This window comes from Capsicum annuum, chromosome 12 (genome assembly GCF_002878395.1).
Source record: "Capsicum annuum cultivar UCD-10X-F1 chromosome 12, UCD10Xv1.1, whole genome shotgun sequence".
Lineage (NCBI taxonomy): Eukaryota > Viridiplantae > Streptophyta > Magnoliopsida > Solanales > Solanaceae > Capsicum > Capsicum annuum.
In genome coordinates, this window is record NC_061122.1 from 206885577 (window position 1) to 206911791 (window position 26215).

The window sequence follows — 26215 nt, forward strand, 5'->3', positions numbered from 1 at the left end:
TTATTTATAATCCTTATATTGTATAAGCTTATTGCTTGAACAATATAAGGATTATAAATAAGTTTTCCAGAAACTTTTATATGCTTCAAGCAGTTTGAATCCTTAAAAGTTTTCACATAAGTTTTTTCAAGTGACAATATTCAAAATTTCATGAGTGACATCTTCAAATATCTGGACTGCAAATCAAATAAGTTTTATACTTACCAAGATGCATCTTTTCATGTCACTTGATAAATGTTTCTACGTCAGCATGCTTAAATAAACGTAGAATTTAGATCCTCGTAATCTTTCATAATATTGCGCCAATATTGTGTCAACTATATTGATGATATATCATTTCATATCGGTTCACAATGCGATATAATATTTTGAGATCTCATCACTTCATTATTTTTAGGCACACGAACCTTACATAAGGTTTCATGAAGTGTTATGTTGTAGGCTCTTCAAGAGTTCATTGCCTTCTTATTATGATTATTTTCTCCTTATTTTTCAAGGACCATTTCATTTAGAACCGATTAGTCTACCACGCTTCACACATACATAGACTTTGTCCTTTAGGAACACAAAATAAGAGCACTTGCGCTTAATATGATATGCTTTCGGCATTTGACTTGAATTATCTTTTGGATGAGGATCTGGTGATAATTCCTAACATATTTCATAGCGCTTATAATCTCCCCCTTATGTTAGGAAAACTAACATACATCCTCTATCTTCTTTGAGGAATCCATCTTTGTGCATCATGGTATATTCATTAATTGTATACCGCACATCAAAACTATTAGATGAAATAGTTGGTTCATGATCTTGAACCAATTGAGGGGGAAAAATAATCATAATTTATTGGTTTAATGCATACAAGTGTTATTGTATGCAACATATCATATTTCAGACCAACACATGAAGCTTTGTTCTCATTAGCGATGGTTTAGGTATTTATCAAAGGCATTCAATATCAAACCATCATCATCAAGATAACTTTCTTGATTGAACAATCTGAAAATTATGTTCTTAACTCAATTTTATTGAGCAAGCAACTTTATGAATGTCAAACTGCAGGTTGACAATGAATGTACATGTGATCATCTTATTGATGCATCTTTTCAACATATCACATGATAGGTGAACGAGCCCTTATTCATCTTTTATAATTTTCAAATTTGAAGGGATCTAATCCCAATATTAATTGGTCCAACCAACTTATCATGAGAACAAACGACATAAAAAATTCTTGAAGAATCTTCTAGCTCTTTAATACATGCACATCTTTGAGATGTCACAATCGTTCATATCAATTTATGCACTTTTATTCTAGAAAACTCCAAGTTTACCATGACATGTACTTTTTCTTTAGTAAATTTCAGATTTACTACTTCAGAAGTAGATTTCAAAATTATTCAACCTCTTTCGGAGGTGAGTTGTGATACAATCACAATTAAGTGCACGTTTGAATTAGTAAGTTTCTCATTCCCCAAGAATGGAATATAATCATGCCTTAAGCCTATCAAATTATGATAGCTTATAACCTCTTTAAAGATTTTGCTACTTCAGAAGCAAATCGAGACATACATATGATGTAGAAAATTTTTCTCTAGTATATCTTATAATCATATAAGCGTGTGAAAATATCGTCACTTTGATGATCATTATATATTGTCCCTCCACGCGTATATTCGTGCATTTAATCACTTGTCTTCTTTCAGACATATTATGCATTGCTACTAAATACACCTCAAGAATGAAGTAAGTTGTCATATTTCAGACTTATCATATATTGCTACCACATTCACTTTATGGAATGGAGCATATTCAATGGGTCGAATTTCAAGACTTTTCATTAAACACCCATTATTTTGCCTTAGGCATCATAATATCATCAATATGGTGTATTAGGATTCAAACTCAACATCTTATCCATATAAAGATGTCTTAGGCATGAATCGATGAGATTTGAACCCAACATATTATCATTCTTTTTGATAATATTATTTTTGAGGAATAAATTTAAAATATAAATGGTTCTAAACCAATTATTTTTCCTCAAATCCAATAATAATTATGTTAATAGTAGCAAAAGAAAGATAACATAAAGAATTACTAACCTTGAAATCCTTTAGATTTATAATCTCACATTGTTTGGCAGAGTCTCGTGCTGATAGCATGTTATAAAGTAATAAAGAACAAAGAAGAAGAAGAGTAGAGAGAGAAGAGAGAGTAATTCTTATTACTTCTTGAGGGATGAGAGATCATAAGATTGTAAATACAATGAACAAAACCCTTTATTTATAGGGAAAATTTACTCCTAATCTGAGTAAAAGACGGATGTTTCAAATCCTAATAGATATCAAAGTAGATCTTGATAGACATTCACTATAATGTAAATATATTTATAACACTTTTATTATTGTCGTTGCTAATAATACGTTGTTGATGCTACTACTAACACTATTGTTGTTACTAATTATTATTATTGCTATTACTATTACTGCTATTTTCATTATTTTAATTTATTTATTTTTATATTATTTTAAATTGATGTACCAACTTGATCCTGGGGTCAAGATCAGTAGCGGAGCCAAACATTTTACGAAGAGTCTGCAAAGTTTAAAAAGAAATTAACAAAAAATTTTAGTGCATGGATTCAGATCCATCTTGCTAAACCTAGCGACTTTATCACGAATGACGTCAATAATTTTTTTTACCAAATACAAATTGTCCAAATTTTTTCTCTAAGTTTGAGTTGCTTTTAGTTATAAAAAATATAAAATAAATATAAACTAAAATAATATTTTGTAATGAATCAGTTGAAATTTTTACCGAAACGTATCATACATTCAAGAAAACGTAACACTAATTTATAGATTTTTACTTAGATTTAAAGTTATTTTTGTCATCAATTTTGCTACTTCTTAATTTTAATGGATGTTAAATTTCTTGTGCTTTGATAGATAATGTGTGAAATTCATAATAAAAAAGTTTAAAGCTTATTCACCCATACATGAAAGAAACTAACCACTATAAATTTTTTTGGCCCAAACCTCCTAATAACCTATTTAGAATGGAATGAAAAATACAGTGATTTATGTGTGTAATTACACACAATCTTTCCTGTTTTTTTTTTTTAGAAACTTAGTTTAATATTATTTTATGTATTTAATACAAATAAATAAATATCCAAATTAAAGTTTCAATTAAATATAATAACTAATAAGTATCCATTCTATCTTAATTTATGGGCCGTGAGCGCAAGGCATTTTGATGTCTAGTTAACTGAAAGCTTAACGTAACCAACATAGGTAATCAAGCAGCAATCAAGAGCCGATGGTCTGTGACACAATTTTATTTTTAGTCCTTCTAATAAAATGTTATATTGTTATAAAACAAAAAAGAATAAAGAAGAAGAAGAGTAGAGAGAGTAATTTTTATTTCTTCTCTTGAGAGATTACACTGAAGGAAGCCCTTCTATTTATAGGAAAAATTTGCTCCTAGTTTCACACTAAAAGACAGATACATCAAATCCTGATAGACATCAAATAGATCTTGATAGACATTCACTATAATTGATATATATCATAATACTCCCCCTTGAATGTCTAACAATACGCATATAGGATGCCTCATTGAAAACCTTATAAGAAAAACTCAGTAGGACAAAACCTCGTAAGGAAAAAAGAGTACATCCAATATTAGCTCCCTCTAATAAGAACATCCTTGAACCTTTGCATTCCGATCTTGTGCACCATCTTCTTGAAAGTTGCAGTTGGAAGAGACTTGGTGAATAAATCAGCCACATTGTCACCTGAACGAATCTGTTGTACGTCAATATCACCATTCTTTTGGAGCTCATGTGGATAGAAGAGCTTTGAAAAAATGTGCTTCGTTCTATCTTCTTTTATGAATCCTCCTTTAAGTTGTGCTATGCATGCTGCATTATCTTTATATAGAATCGTGGGTACTTTGTCACATTTCAAGCCACATTTTTCTCGAATGAGATGTATTATGGACCTCAACCACACACACTCTCGGCTTGCTTCATGAATAGCTATAATCTCAGCATTATTCAATGAAGTGACTACGATAGACTCCTTTATTGATCTCCAAAATATGATAGTACCCCCACATATGAACACATAGCCTGTTTGATACCGAGCTTTATGCGGGTCAGATAAGTACCCAACATCATCATAACCAACAAGATCGAAACTACAATCTTTAGAATAAAATAAATTCATATCGGTAGTCCCTTTTAGATACTGTAATATGTGTTTGATCCCATTCCAATGTCTCCTAGTAGGAGCAGAACTATTCCTTGCTAACAAATTAACTGAAAAGGCTATATCAGGCCTTGTAGTATTCGCAAGATACATTAGTGTACCAATTGCACTAAGATGTTGTATTTCAGGACCAAGGAGTTCCTCATTCTTTTCTTGAGGTCAGAATGGATCCTTATTCACATCAAGTGATCGAACAACCATCAGAGCACTTAATGGATATGATCCATCCATATAGAATCGTTTCAACACCTTTTCTGTGTAGGTATATTGATGAACAAAGATACCGTTTGTTAAATGCTCTATTTGCAAACCAAGACAACTTTGTATTTCCGAGATCTTTCATCTCAAATTCTTTTTTTAGATAATCAATTACCTTTTGAAGACTTATTGGCATTCCAATAAGGTTTATGTCATCGACATAGACAGCAAGTATAACAAACTCCAACGTTGTTTTCTTTATGAAAACACATGGGCAAATTTCATCATTCGTATAACCTTCCTTAGATAAATATCCACTAAGACGGTTATACCATATGCATCCAGATTGCTTCAAACCATACAATGATCTTTGCAATCTAATGGAATCATTTTTCGAGGCTTTGAACTATATGATTTTGGCGTTTTAAATCTTTCGAGAATTTTCATGTATATCTCATTATCAAGTGATCCATATAGATAGGCTGTTACCACATCCATCAAATGCATTTCAAGTCTCTCATGGAAAGTGAAACTAATAAGATAACGCAATGTTATTGCCTCCATAACTGGTGAATATATCTCGTCATAATCGACACCAGGCCGTTGTGAAAATCTTTATGCAACAAGGCATGCTTTATATTTTTGTATTTCTTTTTTCTTTTTTTTTTTTGCATAAAGATTCATTTATAGCCAACAGGCTTAACACCATTAGGTATTTGAGATATGGGTCCAAAAACTTCACTTTTGGCAAGTAAATTTATTTCAGATTGAATTGCTTCTTGCTATTTTGGCCAGTTATTTTTTTATCTACATTCTGTGACAGATCGAGGTTCAAGATCCTCACTATCTTGCATGATTTTTGTTGCAACATTATATGCAAAGATATAATCCACTACTATTTCAGATCGATTCAATTAGTTTCAACATCACTTGAATTTATCAATAGTTCCTCATTTTTTCGAGTCTCAGGCTCATTAATTCCTTCAGGAATATTAACATTGCTCAAATCTTGAACTTCCATATGAGGATATTTCGTAGTGTCATCTTGACCATTTATTTTTCTTTTTCTAGGATTTCGATCCTTAGAACCTAATGGTCTGCCACGCTTCAAGCGTACTTTAGATTCATTAGCTATGACACTAATGGATGGTTCTTTAAGAACATCAATTTGAATTGGGACATTCTCTGCAGGAATATGTGATTTAGTGATCCTTTTTAAATCTGTAAATGCGTTCGACATTTGATTTATAATTTTCTGCAGATGAATAATCTTTTGTACTTCTTGCTCACAAATAAAAACACGTGGATCAAGATGAGATAGTGATGGGTTTTTCCATAAAATTTCTCTTTTGATGTCACTATATTCTCCCCCTAATTTTGAGAAAACTATCTCATTAAATCAACAATCTGCAAATCAAATAGTGAATATATCTCCCGTTAATGGTTCAAGATAGCGAATAATGGAGGGTGATTCAAACACAACATAAATTCCTAACCTTCTTTGGGGGCCCGTCTTGGTGCGGTTTGGTGGTGCTATAGGCACATAAACACCGCACCCAAAAATTCTCAGATGAGATACATTAGGCTCTTGACCCCAAACCAATTATAATGGAGAAAATTTATGATAATTTATCGGTCTAAGACGAACAAGTGTTTCAGCATGAAAAATTGCATGACCCTAAATAAAAGTGGGAAACTTAGTTTTCATAAGCAATGGTCTTGCTATCAACTGCAGATGTTTAATTAATGACTCATCAAGGCTATTTTGAGTGTGAACATGGGGTACAGGATGTTCCACTCTTATCCCAATCGATAAGCAATAGTCATTAAATGCTTGGGATGAAAATTCTGCAACATTATCAAGGCGAATTGACTTAATTTGATTATCGAAAAACTATGCTCGTAATCGTATTATTTGTGTCAACAATTTTGCAAATGTCAAGTTGTGAGATGACAAAAGGCACACTTGAGACCATCTAGAAGAAGCAACTATTAGTATCATAAAGTATCTAAACGACCCACTAGGTGGGTGAATGGGTCCACAAATATCCCCATGTATGCGTTCCAAGAATGCGGGAGATTCAATCCCAACTTTTGTTGGCGATGGCCTCATAATCAGCTTGCCTTGATAACAAACATTGAATGAAAATTCACCATTCGAAAGAACCTTCAAGTTCTTTAATGAATGCCCATTTGAATTTTTTATGATTCATCTCATCATTATAGATCCAGAATGTCTCAGACGATCATGCCAAAGTACAAAAGTATTGGAATTAGTAAACTTCTAGTTTATTATAGAATGTGCCTCAATTGCACAAATCTTTGTCCAATACAGGCCAGAAGATAAAGCAAAGAACTTTTCTATAACACATGTCTGGCCAGAGACATTCTTAGTGATACTAAGATATTCAAGATTTATCTCATCAATTGCCTTGATATGATAACCATTTTCATGGATATCTTTAAAACTCATCAAGTTTCTCCGAGTCTTAGGAGAAAACATAGCATTATTTATGATGAGTTTAGTTCCCTTGGGCAAGATTATAATGGCTTTTTCGAAGACTTCAATCAAATTAGCACAACCACAAATTATAGTAACATTAATCTTGTCCATGTTTAGATGAGAGAAATATTTGTCTTTGAATATCGTATGTGTAGTGCCAGAATCAATCAGAAAGTATCTTCATAATTGGACAGCTTACTTTGAAAATTATCCATATCTTCAAATGAAATGACATACATCAAATAAAAAATATATTAAATCTTTGTACAAAATGAAATTTATACTATAAGAAATGGTTAATCACCCTTTACTAAGCAATTAAATAAAGTATGTCCAACTCAAAATTTTACAATTTTCAAATGCCTCAATGCTTTACTGGAGAAAGAAAAAATATATTTTATTTTTCAATAATTTTTAATATTTAATTGTACGTGCTAGCTTTTCCAGAAACAATAAAAATGTGGGTCTTTTGTTATAGCAATAATTTGACATACAAATCAATATACAAATTTAATATATAAGTTAGCACTATTGTTATCTTGATCATCAGAACATGCAATAATATTACTATATTAGTATAAGAGAATATAAAACTTACACCTTTTTGTGTTCCCAAAAATGTTGTAGTATAAGAGAATATAAAACTTACACCTTTAAGTGTTCCCAAAAATGCATGCAACCCCTCTTTTTTTTCGTTCTTTCTGTTTTCATTCTTCATTTTTTTTCAATAAATAATGGCAAATTGAAATTTAATTCAATCAATAATAAACTACAATAATATAATTGAACTAATCAATACGAATAAAAAACTAATACTCATGCAAATAACTACTTTTACATGATTTCGTCTAACTCTTATCAATAAAAATAAATAAATTAAAAATCATTCACTCTTCCATGTTTACGGAACCATCACCAATCAAGTGGTCAATCTTTTCTTGAGGGTGCTAAAAAAAATCTGCTATATCCAAGCATGTGATGTCAACATTATTTTCAGAGAGAAAGTTAGCCTCAGGATTTCTCTCTTTCTTCTTTAGTGACGCTTGATAAAGATCAACCAAGTGCTTGAGAGCACGACAGTCACGTGAATAATGTCCTTTTCCACCCCATCGAAAATAAGTAATTGCTTCACATTTCTCATCTTTTCTCCTTTTGTTCGATGAATGATTAACACCTGAAACAAGGTTTCTTTCTTGGTCATCACGACCACGACCACGTCCACGACCAGGGCCATGACCTTTTCCATGCCTAGCATAGTGAGCATGCACATCATTCACCTTAGGGAAAGGTGCAGATCCAGTAGACCGATTCCCGTGATTTTTCATCAACAAATCATTATTTTGTTCATCCACGAGCAGATGAGAACTTAGTTCAGTATATTTCTTGAAATCTTTTTCTCGATATCGGTGCTGTAATAGCACATTCAAGGCATGAAAAGTGGAGTGTGCCTTTTCTATCATATCATTATCATTGACCATCTCTCCATATAGTTTCAATTGAGAAGAAATTCTGAACATGGCAGAATTGTACTCATGAACAGACTTATAGTCTTGAAACCTTAGATGCATCCATCCATATCGTGCTTTCGGGAGGATGACCATCTTTAAGTGGTCAAACCTTTCTTTCAGGCTATTCCACATACGAGTGGATCCTTAGTAGTAAGGTATTCAATTTTCAGTACTTCGTCAAGATGATGACGCAAGAAAATCATAGCCTTAACACGATTTTGACTAGATGTTGTATTTTCATTCTTTATGGCATCTCCAAGACCTATAGCATCTAGGTGGATTTCAGTATCCAATACCCATGAAATATAATTCTTTTCCGAACTTTGAAGGGCAACGAACTCACACTTCGTAAGATTGTTAGCCATAAAAATAAAAGAAGAAAAATAATAATACCTTAGCCTTAGCCTTCAAATTTGAGGTAGTAGAGTCTCGTGCTGATAAATTGTTATAAAATAATAAAGAATAAAGAAGAAGAGTAGAGAGAATAGAGAGAGTAATGCTTATTTCTTCTCTTGAGGAATTACAATGAAGGAAACCCTTCTATTTATAGGAAAAATTTGCTTCTAGTTTCACACTAAAAGACAGATACATCATATCATGATAGACATCAAATAGATCTTGATAGACATTCACTATAATTGATATATATCATAACATATATAAAATTAAAAATTATTTAAATTTAAAATTAGTTTAATCTAAATAAAATGATTAAGTATACTATAATTAAATAATATCTTACAAATTGTGACGGAGAAGAATATATCTAACTAGTTCTCCTAAAAAGAAAGTCAAATAGTATTAATTTTGGTTTTGTCTGAGGGATTGTGGGTGGGGGGAGCGAGACAGGTAAAAAGAACAGAATTGAAAAATAAAAATGAACTAAAAACGAGAGTTGGTTAATTAGTGGATCCACAAAAAACACTTGCAAAGAGAATTACACAGACGTGAGTTTTGACAAAAAGTGAAGGTGAGATTCGATCCTCTGGACCTCAATAATATTTTGCACGGCCTTTCCCACTAAGTCCAAGGCTTCATCCATCACATGATGTGCAAACCCAATATATATTAAAATTGGGTTAAAATCATTTACACCCCCGAACTTTGCTGTAAAAATCAACCCCCCCTCAACTTTGAACAATAATTATTCTCTCTCCTTTTTTCTATTTGATTTTTTAAAATACTTATTTTACCCTTATATTTATATCAACATCTATATCTTTTTTTTTTAATTTTTTTTATACAAATATTTTTTTATTTTTTAATCTATATAACATATTTTCTATAAAAGTTAAAAATTATTCTTAAGATAAAAAAATAAAAGTGAGAATTATTAATTGAGTATATAATTTAATGATAAACTATAATATTATAAATGAGCAAAGTAGTAAAATTAATTTTATTAAAAATCAAAACTTTAATATATATTTATATGTGAAAATAATAGGTAATTATAATTTTATAAATAACAACCAATCAACTTCTTCTTGTTTATCGTTGTTGTTGTTGTTGTTACCACTACTGCTGCTACTTGACTAATTTTTTAGGTCAAATTTAGTTTTGTACATCACTTTGACATTACTTTATAGGCGACGTTGGTAAGTAAAATTAAGATTTTAGTTGAATTTCTCATCTGGGTACACTACTACTGTTGTTTTTAAAACAATGGATAGAACCCAAACATGAACCCAACAAAAAATTCATTTGTTTCAACAGATAAGTCATCTATTGCGACAGATGAGTCATCTGTTACAATAGAAGACTCATATGTTAGATTCATGTTTATGTTTCTATAGTGCTGTACCATGAATTGAACAGATGGGTTATTTGTTACAACAGATGAGTAATCTATTACAATAAATGAGTAATCTATTGCAATAAAGGAGTTATCTGTTGACACAGATTACTCACTTGTTGTAATAGAACCTGAAGTTGATTTCAATAGATGCATCATCTGTTGTAATAGGTGAGCAATCTGTTGCAACATGTTAGTGATGTTTTACAACTGATGACTCATCTATTGGAATCAACTTCAAAGGTTCTGTAGTACATCCTAATATATGAGTCATCTATTGCAACAAATATATAATCTGTTGCAACATATGCGTCACCTGTTCCAATAGATGACTCATCTGTTGGAATCATCTTCAGGTTTTATAGTATTGTAACATGATTTACCAACATGTTAAGTCATCTGTTGTAATATATAACTCACCTGTTGCAATATATTATTCATCTGTTGCAACAGATTACTCATCTATTGGGGTTCATGTTACGACACTACAAAATCAGTATTAATTTTATTATGATATCATTATTAATTTTTTTTAAACAAATATCTTTATTTAGGTATCACTAATGGAGGGATCAATAAAAATATAGGTGGATTGTCATGGTGAATGGATCGATAAGAGCAATCAATATGTATGGTGCTGAAAGGAAGGTGAATACTAGAGATGATAGTTATGACAGTCTAAAGTGATGTTTTATTTGATGATTTTGTGAACTTAATCATCATCTATTATGGACTGAATTGTCAATCGAAAGAACTCGTCATCAGCTACATGTACAACTCCTTTGAAAATCAGAGGGTACTACCTTTCAAGATAATTGATCAGGTTCGGTTGCATGCTTATCTTAGTGATTCAGCTAGGCCGGTGTTAAGGGTGTACGTGGTTGAAAAATTGAGAGAGAATGAGAACCAGAATGTAGAACAACAACAACAACAAGACATCTTTGATGATAAGTTGGATGATCTGGATATGAATATTCCAGATGATGATCAAACACCTACACCCATTGTTGCGAGCAATACGGTGGACAGTTCTTGTCAATCAACACAGTCAGGCAATCTTCAAAATGATGAGATTGGCTTTTACAAGGGAATGACATTCAAGGATAAGAAAGAACTATCTACTTTTTGGTTTATTGCTTGCTTGAAAAAAGATTTCAGAGTAAAGAAGGTGATTAATTCGAGCAAAATCTTTTCCTTCAAATGTGCTAATCCGACCTGCAAGTGGTGGTTGAGGGTTGTGAAATACTTAAGCTCTGAGAGATTCGTCATTAATGTTAATCACAAGTATCACACATATAGTTCGGAACACATTACGGGCCAAAATTCTCACGACACAGTAGAGGTCTTCGATCAATATTTCCAGAATAAATTCTCCATTGGCAAAGTCCCTTCTATAAGTGATATGGACAATCAACTCCTTACAGAATTGGGTGTTAGAGTTAGTTATTGGAAGATATATACGATCATGGGGATTTCCAAGGACTCGGTTAGGGGGATACCCGAGCATAGGTATGCAGTTCTCGATGCCTACCGTTACATAATTGAGTCCACAAATCCCGATAGTAAGAAGGCGTTGCATATTGATGAAAAAAGAAGGTTCAAGTACTTTCTTATATCCTATGGTGCTTGGATTCTTGATTTTCAACATTTGAGAAAAGTCATAGCCATCGAGAGGACCTTCTTGAGGAGCAAGTATAATGGAATTTTGCTAGCAGTGGTGGCACAAGATGTGGAGAGTCGCATCTTTCCTGTCACTTTTTGTGTAGAGGAAAAGGAATGTGATGCCTCATATGGATAATTTTTTGATCAAATGAGAAGCTGCATCGAAGATACCAAAGAGTTATGTTTTATTTCAGATAGGTATCCAAGTATTCCAAAGATGGGTTCAATTTTCTACACTTTAGCTCACTTTTGTTGTTGCATGGGGCATCTTGGAGATAATATTCGAAATAACTTTTACAACGAAAGGGGTGTGACCCCTATTTATAGAGCAGCTAAAGCATATAATAGAGATGAGTTTTTTGACCATTTTAATCAAATAATAGATATGCATCCCAAGGCAACAGAACATATCATACATATCGGTTTGGAGAGATGAAGCCGAGTATTTATCCAATAAATAGGTACATTTTTATGAATTTAATATCTTATTTGAGTTACAAGTTTAGTATGATGTCGTACAAAGTGATTCTTTTGTATAGATATAATATTATGACATCAAACATTATTGAATCAGTGAATTCATTGTTTAGCATTGAAAAAGAATTTCCCATCGTGACGCTATTTGATAAAATAAACAAGAAGTATGACAAATTATTTCACAAAAGGCGTATGCAGTTCGCGAACGTAGGAACCATATTTCTTCTAAAAGAAGAAAAACAAATATCAACGAATGTCAGTTTGGGGAATAGGTTATTTTCCCATCAAACAATAGATTACAAGTTTAGTATCGACGGTCATGGTGATGTTGCCATGGTCAATCTTCAAACAAGATCTTGTACGTGCAGATTTTTTGATTTGGACAAAATATCCCGTCTACTTGCTATGTCAGTGCTTCGAGCCCAATACAATGTACAATATAAAACTAAAATTTATGAGTGCTCGTCTCCATATTATTTGGTGAAAAGATATATAATGGCACATAGTGAGAACATTAGTTCGTTGCCTTTTGAAGAATCTTGGGTTGTTCCTATAGAGCTTTTGGGGAGATTAATACCTCATCCATATATTAATCCAAGCACTATCAAATCGGGAAGAAGGCGATACAAGAGAAGACGTGGAGTCGTAGAATCATTTTCATCAAGAAAAAACAAGTGCTCTATATGTAAGAACGCTGGCCACAAAAGAACTACAAGCCCGAATCGTAATCCACCATGATCATTGTAATAGCAAAACTTGTGTTGTTGTTTGTTATGGACTTTGATATTTGTAACTCATTGTTGTGAACATAAATGCTATTATTTATTATATAAAATATCTTTTTTATTGACTTATGCATCAATAAAAAGAGGTAAAATAGGAACTAAATATAACAAACCAAATTATTTTCAGCAGATTATCCATATGTTGTAACTAGACATTTGTGGGAGGAACACAATACAATTCATCAAACTGGAGTATATTCCTCCAATAGATGACTAATCTGTTGCAACAGATGGGTAATCTGTTGGAACAACACAATATAGTTCTTGCCATAAACCCAACAGATGACCAATCAGTTTCAATAGATGATCCATCTGTTGAAAGAACACAAAAATCTTATTATTGCTACTGAAATCAAAATTGTTCCTTACCTTCAACCGTCGACATGTTTATTGAGAATAAGAAATAGACAGAATGAAAATTAAATAAGAATTAAAAAATCAAAGTCAACCAAAACAAAAAATTTTCATTAAATAAAAACAAAATACATTAGGTAGGTAGATCCGATATAGAAAAATAAAAATACATACGCTAAAAGAAAAAACGAAACCTAATTATTCTTATTATTATTTGTTTTGAAACTCATTTGGTTATGACCTGGTTTATGTTCCTTGGTTCGCTATTGTTTTGGTTGGTACGGTTTGGTGGACAGAATGACTTGGCAGGGTTGGTCTAGGAATAAAACTATTCCACAGTCAGTGCTTGTCTAGTTACACTATCTTGTTATATGCTCGAAATTTAGCCAACTCAGGGCAGACGGCTGGAGGTTGGGTTGGGTAATGGGGGTGGTCTCCGATCCCCGTCGGACTTAGGACGCATATTACGACAAGGACCCAGGTCGGGTCGGGTCAAGTTGGTATTAGAGCCTTAGGTTAAACCTGTCAATTGGGTCGGGCTGACCCGTTAAGCCCGACCTATTTACTGGGCCCACCCCGGTTGACCCAACCTGATCAGCCCATGGGCTGTATGACTGCTGGTCCCGAGCCTGGGCCGGCCAAGAGGGTTGACCCGGTGGACCAACCCAGTTAGAAAATCGGACCAGGCCCATAGGGTGACCGGGTGATCGATCCGGTCCGACCCATTGATTTTTTTTTATTGGTAGCCATTGGTGGGCTGTTGGTCTAAATAGACCGTTGGAGGCCCAACGACTATAATGCCGTTGGCCTACCAACAACCTTTTGGCCAATTCCCACATAATTTATTTTTTTTATTTTAAATTTTTTTATAAATACCCCAATTCAAAATTCATTTTTCTCACAAATCTCATTCTCTCAAATCTCAATCTTTCTCAAATCTTCTAATTTATCTCATAAAGTGCGTAATTTTATACCCGTAGATAAAGTAATAGATATACCTGTGTGCCTCTGGTATCGGTTAGTCAACATTTTAAGGAAGAAATAGGTGTAGGTGCTCACGATATGGATTATGCAGAAGCTCAGAAAAATTATGGTATAGAAGAAGAAAATGAAGTAGATGCGGTTAATTTAGATGAAGATGATGATAATATTGGTGAGACACCCGCAGTAGAAAATGCTAATGTTAGATCTGAATCGGTTAATCGTCCTCCCCTTCCTCTCCATGCCCCAAGAGCTCATAGAAATACTAGTATTGCATGAGAAATTTTTTCAGAAATAGAAGGAGAAAGTAAGGTGCAATGCAATATTTGTGAAATTATATATGAGCATAAAATCGGAGGCAATAAAGGGGGCACGAGTTCGTTGATGAGACATTTAAGAGATAGACACTCTAGAGACTTATTTATTGCAGAAGGTGGTGAGGCTGTTGGTGGGCCAACACAAACTAGATTAAATCCAACAACCGGTCAATTATCTAAAAATTATAATAAAATGAAGGACCGAAAAGAAATAGCGAAATTGATAGCCGTGGGTTGTTTGCCTTTCACTTTTGCTTCTTTTGATGTTTTTATTCATTATATTCAAGCAATTTATAATCCTACGTTTAATGGTATTCCTAGAAGTACTTGTCGGTCAATATTTTTAGACTCCATGCACAATATGTTTATTATTTATCTACATTATTAAAAAATATTCAATGTAAAATTGCTCTAACTTCTGATCTTGGTCGTGCCGTTAATAAAAATGGTTATTTAGCCTTTACTTTTCACTGGATAAATAGTAATTTTGATATGCAAAAACATATTCTAGTTTTTTTTTGTATGATGAAGATCGTAGACATACTGGAAAATTTATTTAGGAATCTATTACTAAAGTCGCAGAATATTATGGTATTGAAAGAAAAATTTTATGTATTGCTTTTGATATGCATCTAACAACAACGCTGCTATTGACAAGTTAAAAGCTGAACTTTCTCCACCGTTACCTAAAATTTTTCATGTTAAGTGTGCTTGTCATATATATAATTTAATTGTAAAAGACGGTCTTGAATTTTTTGAGCTTTATATTTAAAAAGTCCGACTTGTTGTTGGCTTTATTCAAGGAAATAATCGAAGAGGTAGAGTGAAAGAATTTAAGGTTAAATATGAACAAAATGGACAGACTGATATTAATACCTGAAGAATGTGATACTAGATGGAATGCTACTTATACTTATTTAAAAACTTGTCTTGCTTATAAAGTTTCTATTACAATGAATTTTAATCAATTTTGTGGTTCTTTTCCTGAGTGTATGCTACATGATTCTGGTTAGACTGTAATTGATGATCTTGTTAAGTTTTTGAAAAGATTTTATATAGCTACGGTTGAATTTTTCGATGCTTATTATCCTACTGTTTGCAATATTTTAGATTATTTAGCCACATTTCTTGTTTGCTTAAAGAATATAAGGATAGAGATTTCTTGCTTGCTTAAAGAATATAAGGATAGAGAAGGTTACAAAGAAGTTATTGGTTCTATGTCTGCTAAGTTTAAAAAGTATTTTTTTCCGCTTCCCCTAATTTACTTGGTTGGTGCTATACTAAATCCATGTATGAAATATAATACCATGTGCGACTTTAGTAATGTTATTTATAATTCCTTAGAGATAGAGCCTCAAGAAAAATCAAATTTGTTTACGGCTATAAGTGAGGCAGACATATACATAAAAACATTATATAACCATTATGACGATTTATTTGATGTAACTGTACCGACAAATATCACTCCAACTGTCGTTCCTCAAGATCCCGAGGATCCATTATCTTTTAAAAGGCCAGCACAATGGATTTCCTAATTACTTTTATGATTTAAATGTTTGGAACAAGATTTCTCTGTCAACAACATACACAACAAATTATCGGGAAGAGCTTAGGTATTATCTTCGACAGCTGATAGAGGATCATAGAGCAAGGATCAATGTATTGGATTGGTGGAAGAATTATGAAAGACAATATCCTATGCTTTCAAGATTAGCTAGGCATATATTGAATGTTCCAATGTCAACCGTTGCATCGGAGAGCACTTTTAGTCAGGGACGACAACAGTTTGGAGACAACCGACACTCATTGGAAAGTAATGTTATGAATGTTCTAGTTTGCCTTAGAGATTGGATTAGAGTGAAACGAAGAAACCAAGGAATGGAGGTGGAGCCGACAGACGAACAGAATATTGAAGAAATTTTGATTTCAAGGGAGAACTCAACACAATCAAGTCCAATGCATGATTTTGCCCCCATTGATTTTAATTATCCTATGGCAGTTCCAGTTAATACTAACATGAGCGAGTTGGAATGATGTGAAATTTGTAATTTTTCATTCATGTAAATTATAAGTTTTGGATCATTTTCCAATCAATAAAATACAACATTCATTCAATCCTTACTTTGTAATTTCTTTCATTTAAATTAAATTTCTTGTTTGAATTAAATACTTTTAATATATTACTATCAAAGTATCAAACTTTACACTAAGTAATAAACATAACAAACATATATATATACACATATATTCTACATATATACACAAGTGGTATTTGAATTATATATATATATATATATATATATATATATATAGTGTATACATGTTGTATAACTATCAAACTTTAGACTAAGTAATAAAAATAATAAACAGATATACACATAATGAAAAAATAAATATCTTTTAAGTTAAAATACAATGAAAACATATAATGAATATATGTTTAAAACTTCAACTATTATTATATTAAGTAGCATATATTATAATCTTGTATATGTGTTTTCTAAAGAACTATAATATGTAATGTATATATCTTTCAACTTTCAAGTGCTATTTAAAGTAGTATATATTCTACATATATGTGTATATATTTTCTATGTTTTCTAAAGTAGTATATATTTAGTATATACATGTTGTATGTATATTATGTAGAATAGTATATATATTGTATAGTACGTATATATGTGCATATATTTCCTATAGAATCTAAACTAGTATCTATTTAAAGTATACACGTGCATATGTTTTCTAAAATAGTATATATTTAGTGTATATATGTTGCATGTATATTATATAGAATAATATATATATTGTATTGTACGTATATATGTGCATATATTTCCTATAGAATATAAACTAGTATCTATTTAAAGTATACATGCATATACGTTTTCTAAAGTAGTATATATTTAGTGCATATATGTTGTATGCATATTATGTAGAATAGTATATATATTGTATTGTACGTATATATGTGCATATATTTCCTGTAGAATCTAAACCAGTATCTATTTAAAGTATACACGCGTATATGTTTTAGTATATATTTAGTGTATATATGTTGTATGTATATTATGTAGAATAGTATATATATATTGTATTGTACGTATATATGTGCATATATTTCCTATACAATATAAACTAGCATCTATTTAAAGTATACATGCGTATATGTTTTCTAGAGTAGTATATATTCAGTGTATATATGTTGTATGTATATAATGTAGAATAGTATATATATTGTATTGTACGTATATATGTGCATATATTTCCTATAGAATCTAAACTAGTATCTAATTAATTATACACGCGTATATGTTTTCTAGAGTAGTATATATTTAGTGTATATATGTTGTATGTATATTATGTAGAATTGTATATTTACATTGTATTGTACGTATATATGTGTGTTTATTTTCTATAGAATCTAAACTAGTATCTATTTAAAGTATACACACGTATAAATTTTTTAAAGTAGTATATATTTAGTGCATATATGTTGTATGTATATTATTTAACATTTTAAAAATGTATATAGGTGTGTATATATTGAAAAAAATATGAAAATATGATTTTTTTTAAATTTTGACCGATTTTGACCGGATAATTCTTAAGGGCCGGTTCTGGTCCATTTGAGCATATTTTACTATTCGGGCCCGGATCGGACTGATCCGTTTACAATGAACCGGTACCGAAATCGACCTAAAACTGGAAAATTTTCATGGTTCGATGCCGGTTTGACCTGACCCGGCCCACTTAACAGGTTTACCTTAGGTTCGTAGTCAATTGGGAGTACACAAAGCCGTGTTTGGTAGAGTATCTTTTGAGGGTATATAGTGCGGCACACTCATAAGAGAGAGGCTACAAGACACTTGGGAAGGTTTCACTTTCTCGGTATTCTATTTTCAAGCTTGGAGTCTAAGTCCTAGAATTCTTCTCTAATCCTTAGTTGTTCAATTTTCATATCATGCCTCGACGATCTGGAACACAAGGAAACTCTTCAGTCCCATCTGGGGACAATGTTGACGGGATACGTCCTATGTCTGGAGTTCGTCTTCGATCCCAGGGTCCTATCCCTGATAGTTTTGGAGTTCCTCCGGTTGCTATTAGTCCTCCTCAGGGTGAGGTGACTAATGCAGAATTTTGCCAGTCTACTCATACTATTACTCAGTTGGTTTTTGTTCAGGCTGAACGGGATGCACCTGGTGGGTTGTCTACTGAGACCACAAGGGTTGGTTAGTTTATGAAATTAAATCCTCCTACTTTTACTGGTGTAAAGGTGGAGGAGGATCCTCAGGATTTCTTGGATGAAATAGAGAATATATTCAGGGTGATGTAGGCTTCTTGGATGAAATAGAGAATATATTCAGGGTGATGTAGGCTACTAATGTGAAAGGTGATATTCAGGGTGATGTAGGCTACTAATGTGAAAGGTGTAAACTTTGTAGCTTATCAGCTCAAAGATGTTGTGTACCAATGGTACAAGGAGTGAGATCGGGATAGAGGTGATATGGAGGAGTAATCCTTATGGTATGCTTTTTCTGGGGTTTTTTTTGAATCGTTTCTTTCCTCAAGAGCTGAGGGAAACGAAGATGAAGGAGTTTGTTAATATTAAGCAAGAAAGAATGTCTGTCAAGAAATATGCCTTGAAATTTCACCAGCTGTCAAGGTAGGCTCCTGATTTGGTAGCCGACATGAGAGCGAGGATGAGAAAGTTCGCTTCTGGAATATCTCGAGATTTGATCTTGGAAAGCAAGATTGCTTTGCTGATCAAGGATATAGATATTTCGAGGTTAGTTATCGACATATAGCAGGCGAAGGATGAGAAAAGAAAACAAGCGAAGTTCAGAGATAGGCAGGGTAAGAGGAGTAGGTTTTCTGATCAGGGAGGTGCTCAGTCACAAGGTAGTCGGGATGAAGGTAAATGGACGAAAAAGAAGTGGGGGAGTTCTGGTTCCTTCTCTTTTGCTAGCGCTCCTTACCCGAGACAGTCGGGTGATAGGCATCAGTAAGGTGGTGATAATATTTGAGCACAGGGTGCCCAATCTCAAGAGAGTGGGGGTCAGTCGGTTTCTTCATGCCCTCCTTTCCGATTCTGTGGTCGTATTTATCAGGGTTATTGTGACGAAGGAAGGGACACATGTTTTAAATGTGGCCAACTAAGCCATATACTCAAGAATTATCCGGATAATAAGAGAGCTTCGGGAGCGGTCAAAGCTCCGGGTGTTTCATCTTCTGCTCCGGGTCAAAGTCTTGAACATGTTGTCCTATTGGAATAGTCAATAGTTGATAGAATTTCATCCAATAGATTATTTATCTATTGCATTAGATGGTTCAACTATTGCATCAGATGGTTCAGCTATTGCATCAGATGGTTCAGTTTTTACGTATCAGATAGTTCATCTGTTGCAAAAAAAAAAATCAGTAGCAAGACTTTGTTCAATAGAACAACAACAATATCACCATTTAATTTCAAATACACCATTTTTACCAAGAGCAACAACAAATCAACCAAGCAATACCAACATAACATACACCAAGAATATCAATTGTGACCAGGAACATCAAAATTGTTGTTTTGTTTGTACAAACACAAACAAAAAAAATCAAATTTCAAAAAACTCAACAGACACCAACAAATTGAATCAACAGTTCGACAACAACTATAATAATGACAAAAAAAATCACATTTCACTCCGAAAAGAGAAGAAATACCAGAAATTAGTTTTTTCTTCATTCCCCATTTCAAATTTAAGCAGCAAATATTCCCCATTTCAAATTTAAGCAGCAAATATTAAAATTGTTGATTAATATGAGAAGAGAAGTTAGCTCCAGGTTTTTTTCTTAATAAATAAAAAACCCTAATTTTTTGCTTGTGATAGAAGAAAAGAGACGATAAAAAACTCGAAACTGTTGTCGCCGGAGAGCAGTGTCGTCACGTCAATTGACGTAATTGACAGTTGAAAGTCAAAAAGGAAATTGAAGCCCAACTATTTATCGCCGGAAGGTTGAAGTTGCCGGGAATTAAAGGAAGAAATTTTCAGAACTGTTGGTTAGGAAAAGCTTGAGAGAAACAGTTGAGATATAAAAAAAGGAGAGAAGTGTGAGACGATTGATTTGGAAAGGAGAGGGGTGTTGATTGATTTGTATTTTTGAAACGATTAGAAGCTTTTGAATACATTAATCAAGTCCACAATTAACTTAATCAATTTTCCTAATTATGTTTGATCCTTTAAGTTGGTCAGTGTCACCAATCTTACATTCAAAACTTAAATGACACATTTCCTTATATTTTCTCTAAAAACTGGCACATAACTTGTCAAGAGTTTGCCACTTGGCTTCTTCTTCTTCTTGCGCTTATATATATATATACATGTATATATATATATACATGTATATATATATACATGTATATATATATATATATATATATATGTACATATATATATATACATACATATATATATATACGGGGGGTAAAGACCCGTGTTAGCATGAGCCCAACATGATGCTGCATATAAAGAGTAATTAGTTGCAATGCATAAATATACAAAACAAACTATTTACTCTATGGTATTTGTCAAAGAGCCAAGTTTTTACAAAAGGTTATGTACATTTTATTAATATAAATAACAAAATATGATGTATCCTTAGCTTGAGAGTTGAGATGCGTAACCATATAGCTAACGTGTTGCACAAAGTAGAAGTGTTTTGGCAATCAATTTCTGTATGAAAATGAAAAGAGTAGGAAGTGTAGTTATAAGAATCAGAACATGGAATGGTGATTGCAGGATTTTTCTTTTTTTTTTTTTTTTGCATTAAAATAGGAAATAACAATATCATATGAAAGCCAACTTTCTTTTGAGAGTCCACTAATTGAGTCATTGAATGAAACAATAAGACTTTTGCATAGTCAGGTGATTAAGTTTCAGTTCTCTCTTTTGCATGGAAAGACATTTTACTGTTTTCGCTAGGACAGATCTAGTGCACAATATAGAAAGACAGCCAACATTCAAATTAATCAAAGTCCAGGTCATGTAGTAAGCAACATGTTTAGCATGAAGGCCGTAGAGATGCAATGTTATGCCTATTTCTGTTGATTCCACTTAGGTAGTTAAAGTAAAGTTTACTGTTTATTAGCCATTGATTAATTCTCTTACCATTCAGCTGGCTACTAACACAAATATAACCAGCATTTAACATCCAACATCTCAGAAACAAACAAAGTGTAAGTGTTGAAGATACTGAAAAAGCTATATGGGATCAAAACAAACAGCTACAAGAGAACCAGCGAATGACGCCACAAAGCTTATCAAAGACGAAGAAGAAACTCTTTGACCGATGAAGATTAGGTGCCTTTGATATTGGAAAAAGATATACATCAGGTCAAGTAAATTCTTAGCTTCTTTTGTTCTTTCATAAACCTTGCCAATTCATAATAACAATACAGGTGAAAGTCTAAAATCAATACATTGTACATGAAAAACAAGTCCAATGGTATAGTGTATCATAGCAGAATCGTTAAATTAACAATGTTCCACCACAAGCTTTTGATAGGAATCAGTTGGTCATCATAAACAGTGAAGAAATAGTAAACTCACGTAAACTCACTTGTTGAACTCCGTCGGCTTATTGACAATGCAACAAAGGTAAGGCCTGACACAAGTATAATAGCAGCTGCTCCTGCTCCAACCATCTCTGAAAACAAGCTACTTCAAAAGTGTTATCATCCCATAAAAGAACCAAGAAAAACCTTCTGTTTAGGAAATTAGTGTGCATTCTGCATCCATAGCACCTACATCTCAATCTTAGATGCAAAGGTAGAACACTATTAAAATTCCATTTGAAACTCACTATACGTAAATTGTAATGATCAAATGCAGAATACATTCCATTTAATGAGATAAATCGTTTATGGATTATCATTATCCATTCTGCTAATTTGAACCCCTTTCAATCCAACAACAATAACAACAATAATATACCCAAAGTGGGGTGTAGAGAGGGTAGAAAATAAGTAAACCTTACCCTTATCTCAGAGGTAAAGCCTTTCTTGATAAACTCTCAGCTAAAAAAAACAGTCCAATACAATCCATAAAAAGAAATAACAAAAGTATAAGAAACAATCGATAGTATCAGAACACTACTACAACTAAAACAAAATGCTAGTCAAAGTACAATAAATCCCTTTCATTCCAATACTCAATTTTTTAACTTAAAAACAAATCTCATAGGCACACACATAAAAAAATAATTAAAAAAAATCAAATATTCAAATTTATTTCAACATTTTCTAGTGGCAAACAAATCTTTAATACAAACTAAACAATCTGAAATTAATATAAATGCACCAACCAACTACACCTTACTTCCAACACTAATTATCATTTATTTTACTCACTCACCTGCTATGTTCTGCTTTCTCTGTGAATCATTCAGTCCTGACTTGTCATTTCGATTGATTGGCTTACGGATGAAAGGTTTAGACAAGAATTTCTAGGCCGAGTGTTGGGCTTTCGGGATCAAAGAATCTTAAGAATTGCCTCTCTTACATTCATCCTAGGTCAAGTGTTGGACTTTCAGGATCAAAGAGTCTTAAATTGTCTCTCTTGCTTTCATCTTTAGTTGATGAATTCAGACTGCCCCTCCATCTGAATGAAAGCCCTAGAGAATATGAAAGCTATCCTCGGAGTTAATAACAACACGAACCACACAGGTATGAAACCACAACTTCAAAAACTCAAATTATAGTTCAAATTTCATGAGCTAAACAAAGAAATATGTTTGGATATTTTAAACTCTTGGGGTGAAATCTTTTCCAAAATAGGTAGACATTTTTAGAAAAGAGTTGCACATATTTGTTCCAACAATGTTCTTACCCTTAGAAAGACGACCAAACTGGTCTCAACTGGCTTTTTAGATCAACGCTAATGATAGAAAAAAATTGATATATTTATTTTCTTTTCAGTCTAATGGTCTAAAGAATTATTGGGGATATTAAATCTTTTCGGCTCAATTTGTGGATTTTACAAAGATCCAATTCTTATGGTACAAAGGAAAACCCTACAAATCTAAATTTTGTAAGCAATTTAATCTACTTAGAACTAGAAGAATTAAATTGGGTCTTCTTCCTCCATTAGAATTAATAATGGACTGAAACTCAAAGCAAAACCCAAAAATATTGATAATTAAAAACTAAAGATAATATAGCATGGAATGATCATTTGACAAAAAAATTATACCTGATAAGAAAACAGGCAAGAGAGTAACATTTTGCTTGCTAAAATAGGGCTTCTTGTTCATCGGAGAAGAGGAGATTGTTACGTGTCCATTCCAGACCCAACATGTACTACACGTAATATATATCATCTTGAGTGTAATGACAAAAATGCCCTTAATATGTTTTTTTTGACAATTAACACACATGTCAACCCCGCATGCTTGAATCCTTTTCATGATGTTATTTTCTCACCCTCTTGTTATACTGTTAAAGTGTTTGTTTTAGGCGGATTGTAAAATATAAAAGGTACAAAATTTAAATAAGAAAAATAAAAAATTATTTACTTTTTATTAAAATATATTTTAGAATTTTTTATTAAATTTTTATATTAAAAAATAAAGTTTTTATAATAATATTCAAGATAATACATTGTAAATAAATGATTAAAATTTTATTAATTAAAATTAGTCCTTACTTATAAATAATATTATTATTATGTGAAGTTAAATGTTTAATATTTTCTAAAAATACTACACTAAAAAGGAAATAAAAATTTAAAAATAACTATACATTATCAATAATATTTTTATTATGGGTATATATTTAAGTTCTCATATTAAAATTTGAATTAGACCACTAATTTTACTACCTTGATAATTTCTCTGTCGTCTTGCCAAATTTTTAATAATTGATTTATTTTTCTTGAGCAGGGATCTCGGGGGAGAACAAAGAAATATCATATGAACAATCATATAAATAAACTATAATATTTTAAATAATAATGTCATCTTTCAGTGTTATCACTTGATATTCCTTGTGAAGAGCCAAAAGCTCTTGACGGGGAGAGATTTTAATTCCAAAAGATTTAATAAATACTTTTTTTCTGCCCATTTCCCATGAAAAAAACATAGTACATAGGCCTCCCTAATTGCGACAATAATCAAATTTTCCTTGAAATTTTTCAGGAGAAAGCCTCTTTATACTACACAAGAAATACACGTAAATTACTGTTTGCAAGAGACTTGAGTGAAGGTTTTATTATTATTATTATTATTATTATTATTATTATTATTATTGTTATTATTATTATTATTATTAATTTTAATTTAATTTTGAGCAGTAATGTGATCTTTTTATCTTTCTCTTGAGACATTTAAAGAGAAAAAGAGTGGCTTATGGAGAGCAGTGTTTTCAAAAACTTTTTTTATGCGAGTCTAGTGGGCGAGAAATATTAAAAATATTTCAAGAGCAAATGAAACGTTTTAAATCCAACGTGTGAAGTCTCAGGCATAAAATCGTAAGTTTTGGATGTCAAAACGTATGCTTGGATCATTAATTTTTATTTCATTATTTTAATTTTTTTTTGCCATAAAGCATATTTTTCGTATTGATGTAATAATATTTATACTTAATGCTATCATTTTTTCTACTGTATCAATTTTTTTCTAAAATATATAAATAAAGCAAATATTATAGAAATAATTATAATATTTTTTTCTACATTAATTGTGATTTTTAAAATTTATTTGTAGAATTATCAAAAATCTTATTTTTAGTAATAAAATTATAAAATTAAAAATACATAAAATATACGTTCTGTAAAGCAGGGCATATTTTGGTTTAAACCCAAAAAATTAAAAAATCGAACCGAAATTTAATTTTGGTTTGGTTTTTTGATTTTTCGGATTGGCTTCGGTTTCAAATTTTAGAAATTTGGTTAAACGGTTTGGTTTTTTGATTTACAAAAAAAGAATTCGGATAAACCAAAATACCAAAATTATATAAATAATATATTAAAATATATATATATATATATATAATTTAATATATATGTAAATATACTAAAAATATAATTTGATATAACATATAAATAAATAAATTATAATCATTTAGTAACCCTAAATCCTAATATACTGCTTTGCTTTAGACCCTAACATTAACGTGAAGGCTACAGCAACGCTCAACCATCCTCAGTTCGTCAATTCATTTGAAATTTCAACATCGCCAACGACAGTCGTTTGCTCAGTTCGTCACTGCCATCGGCAGTCGCTGCCGAGTGCGGCCACTGCCGTCACGCCAACGGCGATGACTCAGCGAGGTCGATATTTATGGTTATTTCATGCATGTTGAATTAATTATAT